The 25770-nt window shown below is 38.4% G+C and overlaps 1 non-coding gene and 1 pseudogene across 1 annotated transcript; one reads left to right on the forward strand and one right to left on the reverse strand.

The window, feature by feature from the left end:
• Nucleotides 1–8455: 8455 nt before the first annotated feature.
• Nucleotides 8456–10223, reverse strand: LOC138414160 (tigger transposable element-derived protein 1-like; annotated as a pseudogene).
• Nucleotides 10224–11926: 1703 nt separating this feature from the next.
• On the forward strand, nt 11927–12032 carry LOC132430427 (U6 spliceosomal RNA). The gene has a single exon (XR_009520516.1). It is a non-coding gene; the product is annotated as a U6 spliceosomal RNA (small nuclear RNA).
• The last annotated feature ends 13738 nt before the right edge of the window (nt 12033–25770 follow it).

Genomic DNA, 25770 nt, shown 5'->3' on the forward strand with positions numbered 1-25770 from the left:
TTTTCCCTAGGAAGAATAACTCTCACTATGCAATTACTGAGTTACCTGGGGCAAGTCTCGACTTTTCTAGGCCTCAGTTTCCCTTCCTTGCTCAGACATTATCGGGGTCCATCCTGCACCTAGACTTTCTTCTAAAGCCTGCGAGATGAGGGAATGTGTCCAGACCGAGAGTTCTTAATCTTGCCTGCAGCCACCAAAAGATGCCTAAATGGGCTGGAATAACTCCATGAGCCCTCAAATTATATGTAAAGTTTATACTTTACACAGATATTTATACATTAACTTTATCATTTTCCTGAAAAGTAATAGGTATTGATATAGACAGTGGATTCTAAAATAACACATCAGGAGAAAAAATAAAGTGTTTTGGGTCCCACTCCAGACTTACTAATTCAGAATCTCTAGGCGTAAATGTGGAACAGAAATCTGTAATTTTAGTACACTACCCAAGAGATTCTGCTCTCTTGTCACTGGTTCATGCACCAGTGAATTGTGAGCCACTGATCTCAAACCACTTATTTCACAGCTAAAATGATAAAATTCAGAATGTGTGTTCAGAGGCTGGAGTAATTGGCCTTACAGATCTCTTCACGAGTCTCAGATGTGGTGATTTTTTGATTCCTGCACACCAGGTGGAAAAAAATGGGGGACGGGCACTAATCCTTGTCTGTAAACCACCCCTTAGTGTTCTGTATCTTTATTCATGGTCTTTGAATCAAGTGTGTTAAATGTAATTCATGCTTAATAAATATTTATTCAATAAATGAATGAATGAGTGACATGTGAGGAGAAACAAAATCCAAATTGTGTTACTGCTATGATTAAAATTAATAGTCTGTCCTTTAAAAGACCCTCCTAGAGGACACATTTCCTGTGCAGATGAATTAATGAATAAACAGCACAAACATTTGTGGCTCGCATCTGAGATAACGAAGGAATACTGGATATAAAAGGTTGAGCAGCAGTGATGAAAATTCTTTGTTGATGCCCCAAGCAAATAGCTAATTCCTCAGCTTGGTCAAGTTATCCAGTCTTGCCTTCAGAGACTGGTTGGTATTTATCTCCCTCTCATATCAGATAAAAGCGGTATGTTGGCATAGAGGCACAACAGTATCATTAAATCACATTTCTCTGAAATTATTCAGGATGAATACCATTTGCTGCCATATTTTTTTCTCCCCCTGTGGAGTTAGTCTGTGCCATTGGTTCATATAAATTAGGTTATCACAGAGAAAGAAAATATTTTATTGACAAGTGTATGACCTTGGACACGTTATTCAAACAACTCAAGCCTCAGTTTCCTCATATGCAAAATGGGGAATATTTCATTCATCTCTCAGTGTAGTTGTACAGAAGATAACGTGTGTAAATCAAGCAGGCTCAGTGCCCTGGATAGGAATGTTTATATTATTATAGTAAATAAATTTGTCATAAATGATATTACTGTGAGTGAATTAAATATATATTTTCATAAAAAGTAGAGTTTACAGAGGTAAACATCTGTCACCTACTTTTGTCTTCACTATAAAGCTGTGATATGAGCAGAAGATTTGCTGATCCACTTATTTTATACTAATAAACTGTGGCTTAGAGTAGTTAATTAATTCCTCAAGTGATTTTTGCACACAGACAGTAGCAACAGAACATGATCTTTAACCTAGGCCAGGCCAGTATGTTCAATGTTCTTTTACTTATTATACTACAGTCTAGGGGACTGGATTCTGTCTGGGAACAAAATTGAAAATTATGTAATACAATAGTTATTCCAGAAGGATTCAGAGAAGCAGAGAACCATGCTGAAATGAAGAGGAAGGCAGATGAACTGGTTATTTTACATTAAGATGGCAGTGTGATCACTTATTCTGGACACAAAAGGCAAAGAATACAAAGGATGTACTTTGCTGCCAGATAAACCTGTGTTCAAATCCAACTCTACAGCATTTATTGTCTGCTCTTAAGCAGATCTCTTCACTTGCTCAGGTTTAGTTTCTTTTATCAAATGTAAAACAGAACCTACTTGATTGGCTTATTATGCAGTTTTAAATTAGTATACATAGAGTATATTAGGGGACCAATAACTGTTAGCTGTCTTTCTCATTGCTCTTTGAATGAACAGTTCACTTCACTTAGAAGAAACCAACCTGAGTTTAAGATCATTCTTTACCTTTTTACAGCTTTGTGATTTTGGCTAATTAATTTTTTTGGACATTTGGTTTCCTGAAAAAATCATCAATGGTAAGAACAAAGCAACCATAATAACACCTGTCCTAACTACGGTAAACAATAATAGTACATACAATGCAAGTTAATACTTGTAAAATTGCTTCTGAAAAGATAAATGATTCTACAGAACATACAGAGTTATAAAATATGCCCTAACATAGAAATCTTTCACATTTTTTTTTCCAATTCTTCCTAGCTCTGGGCTGCTGGGCTGCTAGGCTGCTAAAATCAGGGTGTGTCTAAACAGTCTTGTGTTAAATGGTACCCTCTTGCCTTTTACATAGATCCATGCAACATATAAATTAAAGTGTCCTTAGGAGAAACAATTTCCTTATCAAGCCTGAACACACTGGGAGCACAAGTCACCTGTGCTGGGAAAAGCTTCTCTAATTATATTGAATAATACTTATATTTTCTTTATGATTGCAAAAAATAATACATGTTCTGTTTAGAAAACTAGAGAAAAAAAATATATATATATACTATAAAAATCAACTGACCCCCAAAACCTAGAGAATATCTGTTTTGCTCTAAATCTTCCCAGTCATTATGAGAACACTAGGGCTTAGGGAATTTAAATGATTTTCTCAAGGGCAAAAAATTAGTAAAGTTGCCTCTTGTTGGAATATAACATTTTATAGTTTGTATATCATGTGTCCCAAGCAATCCCAGCTATAAAACAGGTGTGCCTCCCAACACCTGTAGAGACAGAGAAATCCTGTTTGTTACCTCCATGGAACAGAAGAGTAAACTGAAGCTCAAGAAAGTTCAATGGCTTATCTGAAATCATACAGCCTGTAGTGGAAGGATCAGGATGAAAATCTAGATCATTTTTCTCTACTGCCCAGGCCTCTCTACTGGGTCTTCTTGTGGAACTTACCCAGCATGGTGGACCAAATATGGAAGCAAATAAAACATTATGGCTAGTTTCAGAATTTGATAGTCACACCTGAGGAAGATCTATTTCTACTTATTCAGCTAGCAATTTCTACCTGATATCCAGCTAACCTATTTATAGGCTTAGTTCCAACTGTGTAAATGTAGGCATTTCCCAGAAAAGGGTCTCAGTTTAAACATCTGGAAAATGGACATAACTAAATGAATCCCTTGTCATTTTGGGTGTTCTTGGCTACATAAATGAAAAACAACAGCAACTGCAATAGTTTAATCAGTAACAACTTTTCTTGTCTCATTATCATATTAGTCTGGATGTTAGGGTAGTTCCAAGGACCACCCATGTCCTCAAAGATGCTCTTACCTTACTGCTCTGTGAAACCAGAATAACAGACCTCATGTTTTCACACTGTCTGTCCAGGAAACACTTCAAGACAGGCCAGCCATTGACAGAAGTGCAAATATCTTTTCTGTACGTCCCCTCTTACAGAAATTATTTCTAGATACTTCTCAGCAGGTTTTCTGTCAGGCCGTATTGACTGAGATTCAATCACATACTATTCCAAAACCAATCACTGGCATGGCAAATAGTTGTCTTAGAGTATCTACATACTCAATTTCAAAAAGTTATTCAATTTTACTCTCTAAAATGCCTGCATCTTTTTCTAGCAGATTATAGTTTTCTAGAAGAACATAAGAGCACTTTTCCTCACATTTATAGCATAATAATGTCTAATTCTTACCCACCTAATGACTATAAAGTGGTAACTAGTAGTAGTGTACACACATACACACACAAATAATACTTTAATATTGATACTTTAATATTTTCTATCAGCTTCACAAAACTACTGACATTTTAAAACACTATGTTAGCAAATCTATGAGGAAAGAACAGTCTCTTCATCGTTGGCAGTAGTTAAGTTAGTACAACCTATATGGAAGCAGTTTGGCAATAACCTTCAAAACTCCAGTTCTAGACCCAGCCATTCTAATTGCAGCAATTCATTCTCCAGATTCACTTGTACATTGTGAATTGTGGTCAGTATCAGGATATTCATTTAAAAATATTTATTAAGAACCTCCCATTGACCAGGCAATGTCCAAGCTGTTGGGGGAGATACTAGGAACAAAATAGAAAAATAGCCCTGCCCTTATTGAGCTTATATTTTGGTACATCATTCTAAGTGACAGTGAAGCAGTGAAAGGTGTCAAAGATAGAGGCTACCACTCATGCATAATACAAGAAGCTATTGGCTAAGCAAGGGGGAGCTTCTATGAGGAAAGAACCCTTACTTTCTTTTTAACAATTTCATAGCATTTTGTTACATAACTATTCCATAATTGAATCAGCCAATAGTGATATTGGCTGGTATAGTGACCAACTCAGCAAGTAGCAACTAGAACCAGTTTATAAACACAAGATGAAGAGGCTTTATGAGTACTAATACGGAATGATCTTCAAGAAATATCATTAAACTAAAATATTTTTATTTTCTTCTGTAATGCGTAAAATGTTTCTGGGAGGAGATACAAGAAATTGACAACCACTGTGTAAGGAGGCAGAGGCAGGGGAACTATGTAGCTGGGGAACTAGAAGGGGAGGAAGAGTTTTCACTATAAGTATCTCTTTGTAACTTTATATTTGAAAATATATGTTTATTACTCGAACAGATTTAAAATTAAACATAAAATAGGTATCATTGTACATTTGTCACTGTAAAAATACAAATCTGTTTTACTATTACTGTCATTAAAATCTCAGCTTCTACTTATTATACTTATTAGATATTATTTTTCTGATTCATAAAAGGTACTTTACTTTCTGAATATTATTTCTATTAGGTTTAGTTAATTAAAGTATTTTCAGCAGCCTTTTATCTATCTGTGATGTTCTTTGTACAATAGGAAAATTTACTTTTAATCAAATCCAAAAACTTTTCCTTTAAACCTTTGTATATGTGTGTTTAATTTGTTTGAGAACTCCTTCCAAACCCCAATGCCTTAAAGACAATCAGGCATTTTCAGGAACCTTCTATTACTTTGAATTTATTGGAAGTTTATTTTCATAAGTGGTTTAAGAAAGGCTTCCAAATCCGTTTCTCCTAACACATTTTAATAAACAACTGATTATTGACTCACTGATGTAAAATGCCTATTTGTGGTTTTGTGTGAGCCCCAGGATGGTGGTTAATCCATCAGCATCACCAGTAAGCCCCAGAATGGTCTAGTCTTTCATGGTGGTTCTTTCCCAGCCTTCTGTGTTTTCCTTATAGGCATGTTCTTATCAAAACTCATGCTGAAGGCTCAGCATGCTTTCTCTGAGAAGCTCTCCTCTCCCCCCCCCCAGGAGTGTGTACTGAAAACTCTAGCCACTTTGGGACCCCAGAATCTTAGCTGTGGCTCCTCAATCCAGGGATCCACCTGAGTTCTTATTCATAGTGCGCTGGTCTGCAAACACTCTCCAGGAAGAATGGGGAGGCAGCCACAGGGCTTTCCCAACTGCCACAGTCCTGCACTGACTGATGTCTGAGGACTGAAGATGCTTCTTTGATATTTTTTTGTCTCTCTCTGGTCACTTGTTTCAGACAGGATAATAAATGCAATCCCTGTTATTCCATCTTGGTTAGAAGCAGAAGTGTCCTAAAATATTTCATAATATGTGGCCGGTCCCCCATTTTGTTCTTATTATTCAATATAATTTTAGTGTTTGCTATACTTTTAAAACACTTTCCAGGGTCCTCCAAAAACCCCACTGGAAATTTGAACAAAATTACCTTGAATTACTAGATTAAATTAGGGAGGTTACCTCTTCACAAGGTTAAGTAGTTATATCCCGACATATAGTAAAAGTATTTATTTATTTATCTACTTATTCATTCATTCCTTCATGTAGGTCTTACTTACACTTTTATTAGGACTATATATTTTTATCTTCTTAAAGTGATTGTCTATTCTTAGTTTAATTCTTAGATACTTTAGAGTATTTTTTTGTAATATAAATTCATTGTGTTTTGCACGTTACGGTTGGTTATTGGTACAGAGGCATACTCTTGATTGTATATACAGGCATGCCTTAGCAATATTGTAAGTTCAGTTCCAGACTAGCACAACAAAGAGAATGTCACAATCAAGGGAGTCCCACAGATTTTTCAGTTTCCCACTGCATATAAATTCGTGTTTACACTATGCTGTAGTTTGTTAAGTGTGCAATAGCATTATGTTTTTTTAAATGTACATACCTTAATTATAGAATACTTTATTGCTAAAAAAGAGTAACCATCATCTGAGCCTTCAGCAAGTCATAATCTTTTAGCATAATCCTGCCTCGATTTTTTTTTTATTGAAGCATAGTTGATTTACAATGTTGTGTTAATTTCTGCTCTACAACAAAGTGACTCGTGTGTGTGTGTGTGTGTGTGTGTGTGTGTGTGTGTGTGTATGTTTTCCATATTCTTTCCCTTATGGTTTGTGACAGGATATTGAATATAGTTCCCTGTGCTATACAGTAGGACCTTGTTGTTTATCCATTCTACATGTAATAGTTTGCATCTGCTAACCCCAAACTCCCAATCCTTCCCTCCCCTACCCCCGACCCTTGGCAACCACAAGCCTGTTTTCTATGTCTGTGAGTCTGTTTCTGTTTCGTAGATAAATTCATTTGTGTCATATTCTAGATTCCACATATAAGTGATATCATATGGTATCGTTCTGACTTACTTCACTTAGTGTGATAATCTCTAGGGCCATCCATGTTGCTGCAAATGGAATTATTTTATTCTTTTTTTTATGGATGAGTAGTATTCCATTGTATATATGTATCACATCTTCTTTATCCATTCATCTGTCAATGGACATTTAGGTTGTTTCCGTGTCTTGGCTATTGTAAATAGTGCTGCTATGAACATAGGGGTGCATGTATCTTTTTGATTTATAGTTTTGCCTGGGTATATGCCCAGGAGTGGGATTGCTGGATCATATGGCAACTCTATTTTAGTTTTTTGAGGAACTGCCATACTGTTTTCCATAGTGGCTGCACCAGTTTACTTTCCCACCAACAGTGTAAAAGGGTTCTCTTTTCTCCACACCCTCTCCAGCGTTTATTTGTAGACTTTTTAATCATGGCTGTTCTGACTGGTGTGAGGTGATACCTCATTGTAGTTTTGATTTACATTTCTCTAATAATTAGTGATGTTGAGCATCTTTTCACGTGCCTATTGGCCATCTGTATGTCTTCTTTAGAGAAATGTCTGTTTAGGTTTTCTGTCCGTTTTTTGTTGTTCTTACTGAGTTGTATGAGCTGTTTGTATATATTGGAAATTAAGCCCTTGTTGGTCACATCATTTGCAAATATTTTCTCCCAGTCTGTAGGTTGTCGTTTCGTTTTGTTTATTGTTTCCTTTGCTGTGCAAAAGCTTATGTTTGATTAGGTTCCATTTGTTTATTTTTGCTTTTATTTCTATTGCCTTAGGAGACTAACTTAAGAAGATATTGGTATGATTTATGTCAGAGAAAAAGAAATAAAAGGTATTCAGATTCGTACGGAAGAGGTAAAGTTGTCATTATATGCAGATGACATGATACTATATATAGAAAACCCTAAAGACTCCACACTAAAACTACTAGAACTGATAAATTCAGCTAGGTAGCAGGATACAAGATTAACATACAGAAATAGGTTTCATTTCTTAACACTAACAATGAAATATCAGAAAGGAAATGTAAATAATAACCCCATTTAAAATCACATCAAAAAATAAAATAGTTAGGAGGTGAAAGACTTTTATGCTGAGAACTACAAAACATTAATAAAGGAAATTAAAGATAATTCAAAGAAATGGAAAGATAGCCCATGTTCTTGGATTGGAAGAATTAATATTGTTAAAATGACCATAGAGCCCAAAGCAATCTACAGATTTAATGTGATCCTTATTAGACTACCCATGACTTTTTTTTTTTTACAGAACTAGAACAAATAATCCTAACATTTATATGGAATCATAAAAGACTCAGAATTGCCAAAGCAATCCTGAGGAAAAAGAACAAAGCAGGAGGCTTAACCCTCCCAGACTTCAGGCAATACTACAAAGCTACAGTATTCAAAACAGTGTGGTATTGGCACAAAAACAGACATACGGATCAATGGAACAGGATAGAGAGTCCAGAAATAATCCCATGCACCTACAGACAAGTAATCCTCAACAAAGGAGTCAACAATATACAATAAGAAAATATAGTCTCTTCAACAAGTGATGCTGGGAAAGTTGGACAGCCACATGTAAATCAATGAAGTTAGAACACACCCTCACACCGTACTCAAAAATGAACTCAAACTGGCTTAAAGACTTAAATATAAGACAAGACACCATAAAACTCCTAGAAGAGAACATAGGCAAAACGTTCTCTTCCTCAGTGTTGATGGCTGCTGACTGGTCAGGGTGATGGTGGCTGAAGGTTGGGGTGGCCGTGACAATTTATTAAAATAGGACAACAGTTAGGTTTGCCATATTGATTGAATATTTATTTTGTGAATGATTTCTCTGTAGCAGGCAATGTTGTTTGATAGCATGTTACTCACAGTAGAACTTCTTTCAAAATTGGAGTCAATCCTCTCAAGTCCTGCTGCTGCTTTATCAACTACATTTATGTACTATTTTAAATCCTTTGTTGTCATTTCAACAGTCTTCACACCATCTCCATCAGGAGTAGATTCCAGCTCAAGAAACCATTTTCTTTGTTCATGCATAAGAAGCAACTCCTCATTCATTAAAGTCTTATGATGAGATCACAACAACTCAGTCACATCTTCAGGCTCCACTTCTAATTCTACTTTTCTTGCCATTTCCACCACATCTGCAGTTGTTTCCTCTGCTGAAGTCTTGAACCCCTAAAAGTCATCCTTCTTCCAAATTCCTGTTAATGTTGATATTTTGACATCTTCCCATGAATAATGAATGTTTTTCATAGTATCTAGAATGGCGAATCCTTTCCAGAAGGTTTTCAATTTACTTTGTTGACGTCCATCAGAGGAATCACTACCTATGGCATCTATAGCTTTATGAAATGTATTTATTGAATAATAAGAATTAAAATTTGAAATTACTCCCTGATCCATGGGCTGCAGAGTGGATGTTGTGTTAGCAGCCATGAAAACAGCATGAAACTTGTTGTACATCTCTATCAGAGCTCTTGGGTGACTAGGTTTATTGTCAATGAGCAGTCATATTTTGAGAGGAATCTTTTTTGCTGAGCAGTAGGTCTCAAGGTGGGCTTCAGATATTCATTAAACCATGTTGTAAACAGGTGTGCTGTTATCCAGGGTTTGTTGTTCCACTTATAAAGCATGGGCAGAGTAGATTTAGTATAATCCTTAAGGGCCCTAGGATTTTCAGAATGGTAAGTGAGCATTGACTTCAATTTCAAGTCACCAGCTGCATTATCCCCTAACAAGAGAGTCAGCCTGTCCTTTGAAACTTTGAAGCAAAGCATTGACTTCTCCTCTCTAGCTATGAAAGTCCTATGTGGCAGCTTTTCCAATATAAGTCTGTTTCATATATATTGAAAATCTGTTGTTTAGTATAGCCACCTTTATTAATTATCTCAGCTAGATCTTCTGGATAACTTGCTGCAGCTTCTACATCAGCACTTGCTGTTTCACCTTGCACTTTTATGTTATGGAGATGGTGTCTTTCCTTAAACATCATGAACCAACCTCTGCTAGCTTCAAAATTTCTTCTGCAGCTTCCTTACATCTCTCAGCTTTCATAGAATTGAACTGAGTTAGGACTTTGCTCTGGATTAGACTTTGGTTCAAGGAAATGTTGTGGCTGCTTTGATCTTCTATCCAGACCACTAAAACTTGCTCCTTATCAGCATTAGGCTGTTTCCTTTTCTTATCATTCCTGCGTTCACTGGAGTAGCACTTTTAATTTTCTTCAAGAACTTTTTCTTTGCATTCACAATGTAGTTAACTCTTCAGCATGTGAAACCTCTCTTTTGGCCTATCTTGGCTTTCAACATGGTTTCTTACTAAACTTAAACATTTCTAGTTTTTTATTTAAAGTGAGAGATGTGCAACTCCTTCCACTTGAACACTTAGAGACCATTGTAGGATTATTAATTGGCCTTATTTCAATATTGTTGTGTCTTAGGGAATAGGGAGACCTGAGAAAAGGGAGGGAGATGAAGGGGGGACATCTGGTTGGTAGAGCAGTCAGAGCACCACAGCATTTATCTGTTAAGTTGACCATATTATATGAGCATGGTTCATGTCATCCCAAAACAATTACAATAGTAATATCAAAGATCATTGGTCACAGATCACCATAACAAATATCATAATAATGAAAAAGTTTTAATATTACAAAAATTACCAAATGTGACATAGAGACAGGAAGTGAGCAAATGCTTTTGTAAAACAAATGGTGCTGATAGACTTACTCTATGCAGGGTTGCCACAAACATTCAATTTGTAATATCTACACAGCACAATAAAGCTAAGTGTCATAAAACAGGGTTATGCCTATATTAAATGTGTAGCCAGAAATTTTGTTTCCATTTTCTAATTAGTGTCAATAGTTGTTCTGGTGACTCTTTTTGATATCCTACATACGTCATCTGTCATCTGCATTTAATTATACTTTTGACTCATTTCAATCTTTAAATTTCTCATTTCTTTTGCTTTTGTTAATGCATTGTGCACTATTCAATACACACTGAACAATATTAGTAATAGATGGAATAGTTATCATGTTTCTAACCTTAAAGTAAACGTCATACCTTTTTAGTATGATGTTTTCTATTTGTTATTAGTAGGTAGCCATTAAAAAGTAAAGGAAGTTCCCTATTAAGTTTTTCTAGAGATGTTTTATATTTAATCAGATAGAGATGCTGAATGTTGTCAAATGTTTTTCTAATTCTATTGAGATGCTCATTTTTTTTAATTGAATCACATCAATAAATTTGCTGACATTGAAATATTCTTACTGAGAGTTCTGTGGAAATATTCTTACTGAGAGTTCTGTGTGGTCACTTCTATATTTTTGTTTTCATTTTGTTTATCAGTTTTTGTAATATCTTTTTTTTTTTTTTTTTGCGGCACACGGGCCTCTCACTGTTGTGGCCTCTCCCGTTGTGGAGCACAGGCTCCGGACACACAGGCTCAGCAGCCATGGCTCACGGGCCCAGCCGCTCTGCGGCATGTGAGATCTTCCTAGACTGGGGCGCGAACCCGCGTCCCCTGCATTGGCAGGCGGACTCTCAACCACTGCGCCACCAGGGAAGCCCCCACATTCTTGAGTGAGTGGTTTAAGATCTTTGGACATTATTGTCCACTTCTATAAAAATAAGGATAGAGATGAGAATCAGGAATAAAATTCTTTGATGCCTTGACTCCTCAGCTCTTGAGAAGATTACATAAGATATTTAATCAGCATTTCTATTCTGGTCTCTCCATCTTTGTTTCCCAATAAATTCAGTCCCTACATCCTCACCGCTTTCCTCAAACCTCATCCTCCAGATACACTTTCAGGTTCTTTCATGCCTCCGGGTTTTGTGTGTATATACATATATATATATATATATATATACACCTTCTGTGTTGCACAACTTTTGTGTTTCAGTTAGTTATTTGACTAACAATGACTGATTTTTACCTCTTGCTAGATTAAAAATAACTGAAATATATTGGAAAGGTATTGTGTAGTTCATAGCATAGACAAAACCAGAGCAGTGCTCTGAATCTGGACAACAGGAAACCCTTGACCATCTTATCCATCTTATCTAAGTTACACATAAAAAATCTACCCCAGTGCCCATTTCAGCAGCACATATACTGAAATTGGAATGATACAGAGAAGGATAGCATGATCCCTAACAAAGATGATATGCAAATTTCTGAAGTGTCCCATATTTTTCTGTATTATATACTTCAAAATTGCTAAGAAACTTGATCTTAAACATTCTCACCACAAAAAAGAAATAAATAATAGTAATGTGATCTTATAGAGGTATTAGCTAACATTATGTGGTGGTGATCATACTGCAATATATAAATGTATCACATCAGCACATTGTACGCCATAAACTTATACAATGTTGTATATCAATTATGACTCAATGTAAATTTTTCAGTTAAAAAATACCTACCCTAAATGATTTCTCCATCACTTTGTCACTCTGCTTAAGATTCAAAATCCCTACAGAAAGATTGTAGTTGGCCTTGCTCATATCAGGTCCTTCACCACCCTTTGGTAGGGTCTGTTCACCTTGACTTGTCATCCTACCAAGACTATTCACAAAGGTGGAGAGTCATTTTCTAAGGAAAAATGTTTCAATGTCAAAGAAGGAATTAAACCTTAATCCTGCCCTTAGGTATGACTTCCCAGATTTTACCACATAGCACTTGGCATAGTTATAAATTTTGTAAAGGAAGAAAAGGAAAGAAGAGAAGGAAGAAGGAAGGAAGGAAGGAAAGAAGGAAGGAAGGAAGGAGAAAGAAAGGGTTAAGGAAAAGAGAGGATGAAAGAAGGAAGGAAGAAAGGAATCTAGAAGAGAATAAATGACAACTCTGTATGATAGGGAAGGCTCTGAGTGGTAACCATCTGAAGAACCAGGCTACCCTGAAGATGATAAATTCCTAATCATGGAAGATTCTTATTACCAGCCAGATGAACATGTGACCCATAGTCTATAGAAAGAATTGAAGCTTTAAAAGGAAATTGAACTGGATGACTTCTAAGTTCCCTTTCAGCCATGAGTTTCTATGATTCCTTGATACAAGATCTTAAATGATGAGGACTCAGTGAGGGCAGCAGGACTAGATCCAAGGGAACAATGAGATCCATATGAAGGTGAGAACTGTGGTTAAAGCATGTGTATCCCTGTGCTTTTCTAAGCCCTTCCTGATTTGGTCAATACCTATGAAGGAACAACCATGCTTCCTTCCAGTGATTTTCCTGAGAGCAGTTGGACTCATTTCTATTCATCAGTGCACTAAAGACATTAGAAAGCTTCTGCGGTAAGATAGCCTTGCAATTTTTGGATGTACATCTGAAGCCTTTAAAAGATAAGAGAATATGTATGTTTAACTCAAAGTCCCTCAGACCTCCTGGGATCTTAGTTTTCAACATCATGAAACCTTTGATATTTGGGGTTGTTTTGCCATTGACAAAACACTACTTTTATTTCTAAAGGGAGGCTGCGAACTTCAGATGGCCTTTTTCAAAGCAGGTAGATTTTAAAAATTTTTGTTTGTTTTTTAATGTAAATAAATTAGAACTTTGCAAATTTGTTTTTTTTTTCTTTTGAACCAGACACAAATAGAATACTTGCTGGTGTAGGACTCTATCAAATAGCATTTCAGTTTGCTTTAAATGCAAACTTTTAAAATCAAGAATTGAAATCTTTCTTCAAATGCCAAATTGCCTAGAAGTTTCCAGCCTTTGGCTTGCTCTGATATACAAAGCCCTCATCATATATGACAGAAATGAGCTATTATCAAGTATAAAAGAAGCTGTTTATAAAAAAAAAGAGTATCACTACAGAATCAAAACCCCACAAGACAACAAGAAACAAATTATAATTTTAACCATTTCTCTTTTGTGGATAACACATCCTAGTTAACATTCACAGATACTTGGAATGTCATCAGTATTCTAAGCACGAGTATTTTAGTTGTGTCTATATTTCCAATAGATAGGCAAACAGTCAAAAACTGAGATGTACAGATGTAAAACCACAGCACAGAGCCAGGATGGAGTATGGAATTTCTAATTAGGAAGAACATAGAGGAAGCTGCATTTGAAAGGACAGCACTTTGTATTAACATCGCATTTCTTTTGTGTGGCTTGAAGAGGGAGTGGCAGGACTCCAACAAAGGCTAAAGCCAGGGTCCCCACTCCCAGATCTTTTCTTGGTTAGCAGTTGTCAGAAATATTAAATGAATAAATTTCCTAAAGTTACTAGGTGTATTAGGGTGTATGCGCCTGTGTGTGTTTGTGTGTGTGTAGGTATAGGGGGAGGTGTGATTATATCTAAATAGCATCTTACAGAGTAATTTCATGTTTATTCTCTTAGCTAATCTTGAAACTTACCCTGGGAAATCAGGAGGACCCATTGGACGGATAAATATAAAGAGGTATATTTTCACTGTGGCAGAAAGACACATCCAAGGAGATCTGCCTAGTTTTTAGCACAGGTCAAACTGAAAATCACTTTCTCCATCCACAAACTTGTCACTGAGCCTCAGTCTTTCGGGTCTATACTGCCTCGCAGAAGTGTTAAAAGATTACACGAGAACACATATAAATGCATGGCACATTCTAAGTGCTCAAAAATGTGGCTATTAAAATATTCTACTTTCTAGGCTGTCTCCAATACACCAGATTGCATTTTCTAGAATGAATGAGGTTTCTGTGTTATCTCATTTACTGGATCCATGTAGACAGTCACTTTGAATGCACTATACCTACTTGGAACTTGACACACTGGGTAACATGTCCATTAAGTCTTTGTTCAAGGGTTGCCCTGCCCTGCTGCCACCGTTGCCTCTAGTACAGCTTCGCTGCTCTGCTTGCAGAGGGAAAAATAGCCCCAGAAATACACTTTGAATATGAACAAAGAAATGAGGGAGAGGGAGTAAGAGTCCGCAGAAGACAATCACTGCCCTTTTGTCATTTTTCTCTGTCTGACTGCGTGGGTTTGACTGTCTAGTGACTGTGGCTAGTCCTTTAAAAGTGAGCAAAGGCACGAGATAGAAGGTGGAGGAGGAAAGTCAAATGTCTCTTGCAGGTTTGCCTGATTACTTAGATTTGGTATCTCGCCTGCTGCTGAATCTATATTCTCCCTAGTATTGACCACCTATCCTGGTTTTTCAGTGCTGAGAGGTTTCCCAGGATGTGACACTTTCGATGCTAAAAATGGAAAAGGCCCAGGCAAACTGGGACTAGTGTTCATCCTATGCCTGACCCAGATTGTTAAAACCCATAACCTGATGCTTCAGGCCCCACTGGGAAGCTCTTCATCTGCCTCTGCTGGGCAGCCTCAGCCCAGCCTTCTAGAAGCCAACACAGGACTCATCTGCATAACATGATTGGTTCCCTGAGTTACATTCTTCTTACACCGCCACATAATTTGCATGGAAAAAAAGAGTTAATGAAGAGATATTTATAATCACATTTAAATTTTTCTCCCATATTTTCCCTTAAACTTTGGCACCTGCTACCACTTGTCTGCTAGCAAAAAAAACAAAAGGAATCAAAAAGAGCAAACAAATGTTAATGGGAAAACTCAAAAACAGCTGAGATGCTTAGTTTTCAACAGCTTTCTTTTTCCACAAATATGTGGACACAGTTTTGATTCTCTCCTGCATATTTATAACATGGTGATATTTTTTCTGATAGTAAACCTGTTTCTACTTCTTACAGTTGACTGAAAAGTAAAAGCTAAAAATAATGTTAATAAATACTAAGATTTATTGAGTACACCTACTATGTGCTAAACACTAGACTGTGCATTTTAAGCAGATTAATTTGTTTACTCTTTACATGGACTTTATGAATTAGGTATTACATCTATTTTATTACGTGAACAAAATGAGGTCCAGAGAGGTGAAATAACTTACTCAAGTTTAATCAAACAGCTAGTAAAAAATAGAGAGCTATGTTTTTGAACCTAGGGTCCAGTGGTCCAGCTCGAGTGTAGTACATTTCCTAGGTGATCACATTAGCATCATCATCTTCAGGCCCTTGGCCTCCTGCACAACCATGAGGACACATGGACTGGAAAACACTGCCTCTAACCCTTCCAGACCTTAGGCCTTTGAAAGCTATGAGCATTTTTCCCTGTGTGCCTGGAAACTCTCAGAAGAGATATCGTGTGAAAAAGATAAAGGTTCTCTAACAAGTCTCAGTTTTCTCATTTTTAAAACTGGGGGCACAATATGTACCAGTGCCTCTCTCCTGATGTTGAGGCCTCCACTTTTCATCTCCTGGTTTTGCACCCTAATTGGTTACTACTCTATTTATAATCAAGACGGGTGCAAATTATTCCTTACTCCTGAACAGGGCTTCTGTCCTGAGTCCTTGCGTATGTTTTCCATCCTTTCAAGAAAAAGGAAGGGGACATAATATTTAGTAAAGGTATGGTACGAAATATATTCTATAATATATATATATACACACACATATATCAGATGTGGCAGAAGAACTTTATTATTTCATGAAGTCCTTCTGTCACTCACAATATGCATTGAGTTTTATGTAACAGAAGTCCAACTACAGTGGTTTAGCCAAGTGGCAATTTTAATTGTCTCCTGCAACAAGATGCCTGCCAGGGCTGGTATGTAAGCTTTGTGCTTCACTGGAGTTGCGGCTGCTAGTCTCCATCATTGCCTCCATGTTCCAGACAAGAAGAAAGAGAAGATCAAGAGCAAAGGGTGAATGCCCGCTGAGTTTGCCTGCATTTGAAAAGTTTTCTCCAAAGCTCCAAGGAGTGACTTTCATTTTTATCACATCATTAAGAACAGTGTCACCAACTACAAAGGAGGCTGGGGGATTCGGTGGTTTCGGCTGGGCATATTGCCACCCTGAACTTAATTAGGGGTTTGTTAGCAAGGAAGAAGATGAAAGCAGATATTGAGGAAGCTCCCAGAAATGTCCAGAGCAGTATGCCCCAAATTCAGTGAGCACAAAGTGATTTAAATTATCTGTCTTTACCTGTTTCATAGAGATGAAGAAGCTTAGCCCAGGTTACACAGCCACAACGCACTCTGTCTACCTCCTTCCACTCTGTTACATCATTCTTCAGGGTCTTTGCCTCTAACTTCATCCTTCCTGAAGAAGTTGGAAGGGAGAAGGATCTTCTATTTTTCTTGCCTGAACATCATGGAGGATTTGGAAATATAATTTTTATGTGTACCTCGTAGGCTCTAGAAATAATTCCAGGTACCTGTGTTCTTTGCTGAGGATTCTGTGTTCAGACTAAGCAGTCCTTCCGTGGCCCCATAGCTGATAAGCACAAGACTTGGGGTTCAATGGCAGGTAGGTCAAGTCCCTTGTCTTTTCATCACATAGTGTAACCACCCCAAAATATTTAACATTTAGTAGAAGCAATCTCAAAGATGGAACTACCTTCAAGATCTTCCAGACAGTGGCCTCATATCCAGTCCAGGTATGGATTATTTTCAGTGTGGTCCTCAATTAGAGCAGGAATCTGAGACAGCAAAAGATGTTCTCTTTTCTCCCCTTTCTACTCTGAAGTGTTGTAGAAGCCCAATAATAAAACTCCTAATCCTAACGTAGGTCTTAATGCATTTCACGCATATCATCTCCGCTTGGTTCTTCCAACAGCCCCGAACAGTGGCCCAGGCAGGGACTTAACTCCTGTGTCTGGATGAAGAAGTGGCCGTTCGTGCAAAAATAACAGTTGAGGTCACAACCTTGAACCTATGCTTTTGAATCTTAACTTTCGTGTTTCTTCCATAAGCTCAGTCTCCCAGATCCTTCATAAAGAAGCTTTCAGGAGGAATATAAAGTGAAGTTGCACTTTGTGAAATCATATTTTTATTAAGCAGTATCTAAATTAATATATAATTTCTTTGTCAATCTGGTGTCAGGACTTCTTCAAAACACTCAGATTGTTTTCCTTTAAAAAATTAATATTCAACTTATTAAGAAAAAAACAGTTATGCACTAAAGCATCACCTGACATTTTTTAGATTAATCTTTTGCTGAAATGTGTCATTTGATTAAAATAGGCAATTAATAGCTAATTGTGATTCACATCAAATATTTTATTTTAAATGTGCAACATATTGGAAATAAAGTCTAAGGGCTCCGTCATCATCCTTGTCGCTAGCATTATTGACAGAGATTTGTTGAACACCTGCTATGAACAAGACCTTGCAGCACATCCTGAGTACAAAAGTGTATGTGTCTACTAGATTGTAGATTTCCTTGACCGCCAGGTGGAACATAGTGCCTTGCACATAGCATGAGTTCAAATATTTATTGCACTGACAAACACATGAAGGATGGAAGAAAGGAAGGATATACTCATTCACTTGGGGAAGATGGTCTTCCTTCCTTTCCTAATGTGTATTGTTAGAGTACCCTGACAAAACAGTTGCCGAACAAGAGACTTTATCCCTCTCCTCTGAGCCTAGCAGAGTGTACAGCACTTAGGTTATACTCAACAAATTGTTGTTGGATGATAAATACGTATTTCTGTATCATTAAACGTCTTCATTAGTCTCCATCCTGCCCAGGTCCCTTGCTCTCAGAAGAACACTTTCATATTTTGTCATGTGTGATTGGTTAAAAGACTTTGACCTTATCCCTTCTGAAAGTGACTTCCTTCCAAGCTCTAATCTTGCTTTCACATGCTTCTCTTCATCCAGCCAACCCACTTGTGCAAGGGAATTGGAAAGTCGATAGCATCATAAGGAAGAACTGGTGTGTTGAAAGGATGGGCATCCCGTCCTTCTGCAGACTTTCTGATCTTTCCCTTTTCCTCAACACACTTCTCTCCCCACCAAAAGCCCTTTTGTCCCTCCCTAATTAGTTATGGATAAGAAATGTAGATATGCCCCTCTGTGGTCTTTAATAAATTAATCCCTCATGGAAGATCTTACTGTGGCATAAAAACAAAAGGTTGCAAAAGGTTGCAACAAAAGGTTACCATCTTTGTTATCAGAATCTGGGAATTGAAAACTGGCTTCTCCTGGGATTCCTTTGCTGCCTTTGTCCGGGAATAGATTTCATTGGCATAGGAATATATTTCAGTGCTAAAGGAGATAATGAACAATATCAGGTGATTAGAACAGAAACTGCAGGTGATAAAGAGGAATTTAGTAGAAACTGACTTCTCTTAACTCTTCAGAAAAGTGAGCTATTAAACTGCAGTGGGACATTTCAAGTACAACCAAGGATGCCTTAATTTGAGCCTGAGACCTGACAGAAGTACATGATTGTGAATAAAGACAAATGGCTTATTCTCAGATGAATCATCAAAGCAAAGTAAAGAGGATCTTAGGAACCACAGATGTCGTCGTCCTCAGAGACCCACTCAAAGCCACACATAGTTAAAAAGATACATACACACAGGAAAACACACACACGTGTGTGTGTATGCACATATGTATATATGCAATCATTATTCCTTACAATAATCACATCAGGGAGGCACTACCATATTTACCATGTTTCATCCATACTAAGATGCATGTCTTTTCATACTTTCACATCTTTGAATTTGGAATGGATCTTAAAATATCTTAAAATCTCTGCGGGCTGCTATTAAAGGTTTTCTAGAGACGTCAGCTTCCACTAGTCACATGGGAGGCGCTGTCAATATAAGCCCACTTTAAATTTTCTGCTCAAGAGTTTTTTGCTTTTTGTTGGGGATGAGAGGTTATACACAGGGTTTACAGTGCAAATCCAGAAGGCAATATGGCCTGAGCACTTGTGGTTTCAATTCTTAAGAAAGATGCCCACGCCGCCACCAAGACTGAGGCATGCACGCTTCCTGGTTGTCTCATTATCTCACTTACCTGGAGGGCATAGTCCTTTAGTATCCCAGATTTATGTGGGGGTCTTCTATCAAGCTCCTTAGCTAGAACATTTTTCTTTCTTAGCGGAACATAAAGTAACTGCATGCCAGAGACTAGCCAGAGCAGTATTACTACCCCCTTATATCCATGAGGAAACCGAGGCTTAGAGAATTTAAGTAACTTTCCCCACATCACGTTGGAAAGTAAACTTGGGATTTAAACCCATTTCATCTTGATTCAATGCGCTTTCTGGTGTACCACTTTTTACCGAAAAACAGCTGTGTGACTGGTAAACCATTCTCCCCACTGAGCGCGGATTTTCTCATGTAAGAAATGAGAATGGATTGAGTAGAAGAATTTTAAAAGGAAGCAGCATGTGTTGCTTACATTTGTATAATACAGGTGTTTATGCTTTTTTAGTCATCTAGCAATCAAATGAACAGTTAGGTTTCATTTAATCTACCTTTATAGATGATGAAATTAAGACAGACAGGTGGAGAAACATGTCCAATTTCACACAGTTAGTGGCAAAGCTGATAGTTGAACCCCAATAAGCCTGACTCATGAGCCTTGCTGAGTCATACTGTTTCTCAGAACTTGTAGTCCAAATGCTCTTCGCTAAGAAACGTAACTTCTTCCTGCAAAGTTTGATTGCCACAGTGGTATTATTGAGCGGTGCCCTTGGGCCACATTATCAATGTGCTTTGTCCTTTTTGCAAGTGGCTCACTGGCTATTAGGGGCTCCCTTTGTGCTCTAGCTAGATTTGGCTCCACAGGAAAAGCCTAGGCAGAGGGACTGGAGAATCCAATGGAAGACAGATGGTAGGGTAGCTCCCAGCAGCCTGCTGCTGTCATCACAGGCTTTTTTCCTCTCTTCTGTACCATTAATCCAGGCTGCTACCGCACAGGGCCAGGATCTAAGGTCCTAAAGTTTGGGAGCTGTTTGAGTTCTTAGTCTCTGCCTCTTATAGATGTCTACAACTTTGGAAGCGGTTCTCCAGATTTTCCCTTTTCAGGAAATGTTTTTCTAAGAGCTAGAAGATGCCATCTGTGCTGACATTTCATACCCTGCTTAAGAAATAAGTTGATGCCTACAACCATCCTTGCTCACAGATGTGCTGTCCCCTTGACCAGTCCAAGTTCCAGGCATAATCCCATTGAAAATTCATAGCTCAGCAGTGAAGCCCCAAACTAGGGGCATGTGGAGGGAGATTCCAGGAGACGCCTAGCTAAGTTCGTTGTCTGTGAAGGTGGACCGTTCTTTCAGAGACAGATTTACATAAACCGAGCTCATGGAGATTATTGCAGGGGACTAAAACTTGCCACTTCAAAATGTCTCTTTGGCATGAAGATTATTTCGAGCCAAAGACAATCGAGGCCCAAAAGACTCAGGAAGAAACTTTGACCTTCACCCTAACTGCCTGAAGAATTTAGATAGAGTGTAGAGGACCTGTTAAAAGAGTAGAGCTATCACTAGAGATATATTCAAGGAGTATGGGCTGGGTGTGGTGGGGGAAACTCTTAGAGACCAGAGTGCACTGTGTGTCCCGTTGTCTTTGCATGATCCAGCAAACATTTATTTACCAAACATTTGCTTTTTCATCTCCATGTCAATTGCCTTCTTCCGCTTGGACGTCTCAAACCCCACTCTCAACATCCTCTTTTGTCATCAGCTGAAGATGGTATTTAAATGAAGGTTTTGACCATTTTGACAGGTTAGGTGCTCACTGCCCGTTTGCACAGAATTGCAAATTCTGCGAGGGAGGCTTAAAACTAATCATGAATGTGCATTTTATCCAGTGTGCTTAAGGGAATTCCAGATGACAAGTTCTTCAGGATATTTGCTCTTAAAAAGTATATTTTAAAATTCATAAAATCAGTATGATCCATTTCAGAAAGTTCACTAGGTAAAAAAAAAAAAATCCCCTATATTGTAAATCCCATAAGACAGCCCCGTTGTCATTTTATATATTTAATTATATCATTTTTCCCAAGTATAACACAGTTAAAATTATAATGTACACATACATATTTCAAAATTATTTTTTATTGTTACTTAATATATTATAAACATTCTTCTATATTGTCATACAGAAATTCTCTAGTACAACATGCAAAGCCCTTTATGTTCAGTTTCCCTCTTTAGTCTCACCTCTCTCTACCCCAATGTCACACTCTACTCCATCCATATTGAACAACACATGGTTATTGGACATTACCCACTTCCCAACCCACCTCTCACTCTGCCTTCACCTGCTGTATCAGCTGGCTTACAGGCAGGAAACAGAATCCACCTGTAATTGTTCAAATGAAGAGGCTTTTAATATAAGAACTACTTACTGAATGTTAGGCAGGTTTAAGGGAACAAGAAAAGGATGATGAGGAAATAAATAGTGAGATACTCAGAAACTAGCAAGTTGGGAAGTTCTTATTCCTCGTAGGGCCAAGTAGTCTGGGGACAGCTGAGGACAGGAACCTAGAACCCCAGAGAAGGAGCCACCTGGAAAGTGCTATAGTCATGGAGAGATGAAACTGATTGAGATGTGATATCACAGCAGGGAGGGAGCCGGATAGAAACACCCCATTTCTCTTTCCATCAGGCCTCTTATTTCCTATCAGTATTTCCTACTGGCTAAACCCTAAACAGAAACTGAAGGGCAAGGAAACACCAGTGCTATATTCTGCAGATGTCATCTGGTAGGGCCAGAGCCGCAGGTCAGAGATGGACAGAGAATGGACAGGAAAGGGGAAGCCCAAGAGACAATAACCATTATTCCTCCCTAATTCTGATTTATCCTCCAGGCTTCAGATTAGATGTTCCTTTATCAAGGATGTGAGAATGGGTTAGTTTCCTCTCTATGTTCTCACTGCTTCAGTGTTCACCTCGAGATAACACATTTCATACTTGATTATAATTACTAGCAAGGCAACGCCATATCCTGTTTAATATTATTTAACCAGTAGCAAGGAGAGTCTTGCATACAATAGGCATCCAGTGAATATTTGCATGCTCACCATTTCTAAAGTCTTCATAAAATTTGTTCTAGGAGCTGGACCATAATTGACTTAGTCTTTCTCTTCTATTGCATTTTAAAAGTTTTAAACTGTATCTGGTTCATTATTTCAGTGTTAGCATGATTTCTCTGGTTGAGTTGTAAACTCTTTGAAGGCCAGAGGCTATGTTAATACACATCTCTCTGTATGTCTCTAATTCTAGTACACACACAGACATACACACACACACACCACATACAGTACACACACAGACATACACACACACACACCACGTACGCACCACACATACACAACCTGTCAAGCTTTGGTAGACATGGGATCAGAAACTGCCTAAAGTGGGCAGGAATCTCCAGTTTCCCAAAACTGTCTCCACCTTCTCCTCATAGCTCCCACCCCAGCATCTCTGTATTCACATGCACAAAGAAAATAGGATTCATTAGCCCAACCATCCCAGAGCCTCATGCCAACAAACCAACAAACCAAAAAAAAAAAAAAATTACTACAGCCCCACCTGGCACTGACTGCCCTCTTTCTGGCACTAGGTAAGAATCTGACCCCACCCTTGAACTACTCCTACCCCTGCTAACATCCTGTTTGACTAGACCACACTAATTCTTACTTAATGTGCTGCCCGAGGAGATTTTGTGAGATTGGATAGAAAGAACAAGGCATTGGGAGTTGGTAGGTCTGACTTCCTACTGTTCCTCCTCTAGGGACTCACTGAGAGGCCCTGGACACACAGTGCCCCTCTCTGGGTTTCTCCCTTTCTACGATAAGACACCATTTCTGTGGTCTTATTGATTTCTTCCCAGAAGGTAAGGGCTGGGTTCAAACCCTATCTTGCTCATATGTAAACTGGGTCTTCTTCATCATCCTATTTTCTCTCTTGGCTCCCCTTTAAACTGGAATCATGAAACTGAGTTCACAGACTTTTGTTAAGGTTAACTAAAGATAGATGGCAAAGTAGCTGTTCGAAAAAAGATAGTAGAGGGCTTCCCCGGTGGCGCAGTGGTTGAGAGTCCGCCTGCCGATGCAGGGGACACGGGTTCGTGACCCGGTCCGGGAGGATCCCACGTGCCGCGGAGCGGCTGGGCCCGTGAGCCATGGCTGCTGAGCCTGCGCGTCCGGAGCCTGTGCTCTGCAACGGAAGAGGCCACAGCAGTGAGAGGCCCGCGTACCACAAAAAAAAAAAAAAAAGATAGCAGTGATGTGGTCATAGATGTGGTTGAAATAGTAAGATGGTTCTGGGAGGATATTGTGAGGATGGGCATGGGAAGCAACAGAGTAAGGAAAGGGGATGAAGAGGGAGAAAGAATCACAGAAAGAAAGGAAGGGAGGGAGGGAAGGAAGGAAGGAAGGAAAGAAGGAAGGAAGGAAGAGAAAGGGGATGAATGGGGAGAGAGAGAGGAGTTTGGAGACAATTTATAGATACGTAAGAAAATATAGCCTAAGTCAATGCTTCCCAGCAGGTGTAGCCGCAGTCCAATTTAGCCACCTAAGCTTTAAGGTGGCCTGACTTCATCATTTGGCATTCTAAATAGGCATGTAAATGACTCAGCATGGGGGCTGCAAGTCGGAGGCAGCTTTCGGCAGAGGTAATAATGAAGTGAATCCCATTAGTGATGGAAAGGCAATTAAGAAAAACCCCAATGAAGCTCCAGATCTGAGCATGTAGCTCAAAGATTGGGATTTTGGAGGAAAAAAGGTTAAGCACCGGGAGGCTATTTGTAATGACTTTAATTAGATTGAAAATGAATTGTTTTGCTCTTTTCTTCTCCCTTCAAGTTCGCCTTTTAGGTAACAGAGCATCTGTAACAACACTGAGGTGCACTTGTCAGTCGCAGGCGGTGTTTAGTGAGTGACGGTGATTTCATGATGTGCTTGTGCTCTCTATAAGAACGTGAGGAGTCCAGCCATTTCAGTCACCACACCCCAGTGGATAGACTGTACAGTTGTTAATAAGGTGGATCTTTGTTTGAGTTGACCATATTATCAGGACATTTACTCCCTAGCAAGACTCAGGTTGAAAATTCCCTTCAACCTCTAGAAATACGTAACATGTCATGGATTTTGGCAACCCAAATTATTGTCAAACACTGTGATTTGAGAGACAAGGGAGCTCACATTGGAGGTTGATATTTAGAAACCTGGTAGAATGAAAGAAAGATATTGCATAAATCACCTTCAATCTTAAAATTCTATATCATCTTTATTGATATCAACAGAGAGAAGAAACATCTATTACTATTATTATAGATATCATATTACATAGTAATTGGAATTTACAAAGTAATATGTCTTGTCTCATTCTATCTTCGAAAACAAATTTTGATTGAGGTATGAATATCCCTATTATACAGATAAGGAAGCTGAATTGATAGCAGGTTAAATGATTTGCCCAATGTTGTACCAGCTAATAAATTGGCAGAGACAATACACAAACAGAAGCTTTATAAACCTATTGTCCACATCACCCCCATGTAATATGGGAGTTAACCTTAGAGGTGGTTCTATCCAGCAAGTGAGAAGCAAATGTCCAGTGACTTTTCTGCTGCTATTTCGTGTATAGGTAGAACCAGAGCCTGACTTAGGTCCCCCGAGTAGATCTGAATGGGTCCATGTAGAGGAAAAGAGGAAGAAATTCGGCCGTGGCTCATAACAGGGTTTTATTATCCCAGTGATAGAAAAGTATCCGTTATTTTTAGATTGAAAGTAACCTGGAGGTTGGACAGCCCTCGCCTAACTGGTGGATACATTTCCATGGCAACCGATTATTAGGCAGAGATGGTTTCCGGAGGCAGACAGTCTACAGAGCACCGATTCTCAGCCCTGGCTACACATTACAATCACTGGGGAGCGTTTAAAAAATACTGAGGCCCGGGGTCTACCCCTAGAGGTTCTGATTTAATTGGTTTGGAATATAGTCACAGCATCAAGATTTTTTAGGTTACTCAAAGGAGTCTAATTGTGACACTTCATTGAGGACTGCTGTTATGGAATGTGATTTTTAAATATTGTATGCAGTTATAAAGATTATGTACCACCTGGGAGAATTTCAAGGGGTTTCAGCCAGTTCAGCTCCCTGTTCT

This window comes from Delphinus delphis, chromosome 8 (genome assembly GCF_949987515.2).
Source record: "Delphinus delphis chromosome 8, mDelDel1.2, whole genome shotgun sequence".
NCBI classification, from domain to species: Eukaryota; Metazoa; Chordata; class Mammalia; order Artiodactyla; family Delphinidae; genus Delphinus; species Delphinus delphis.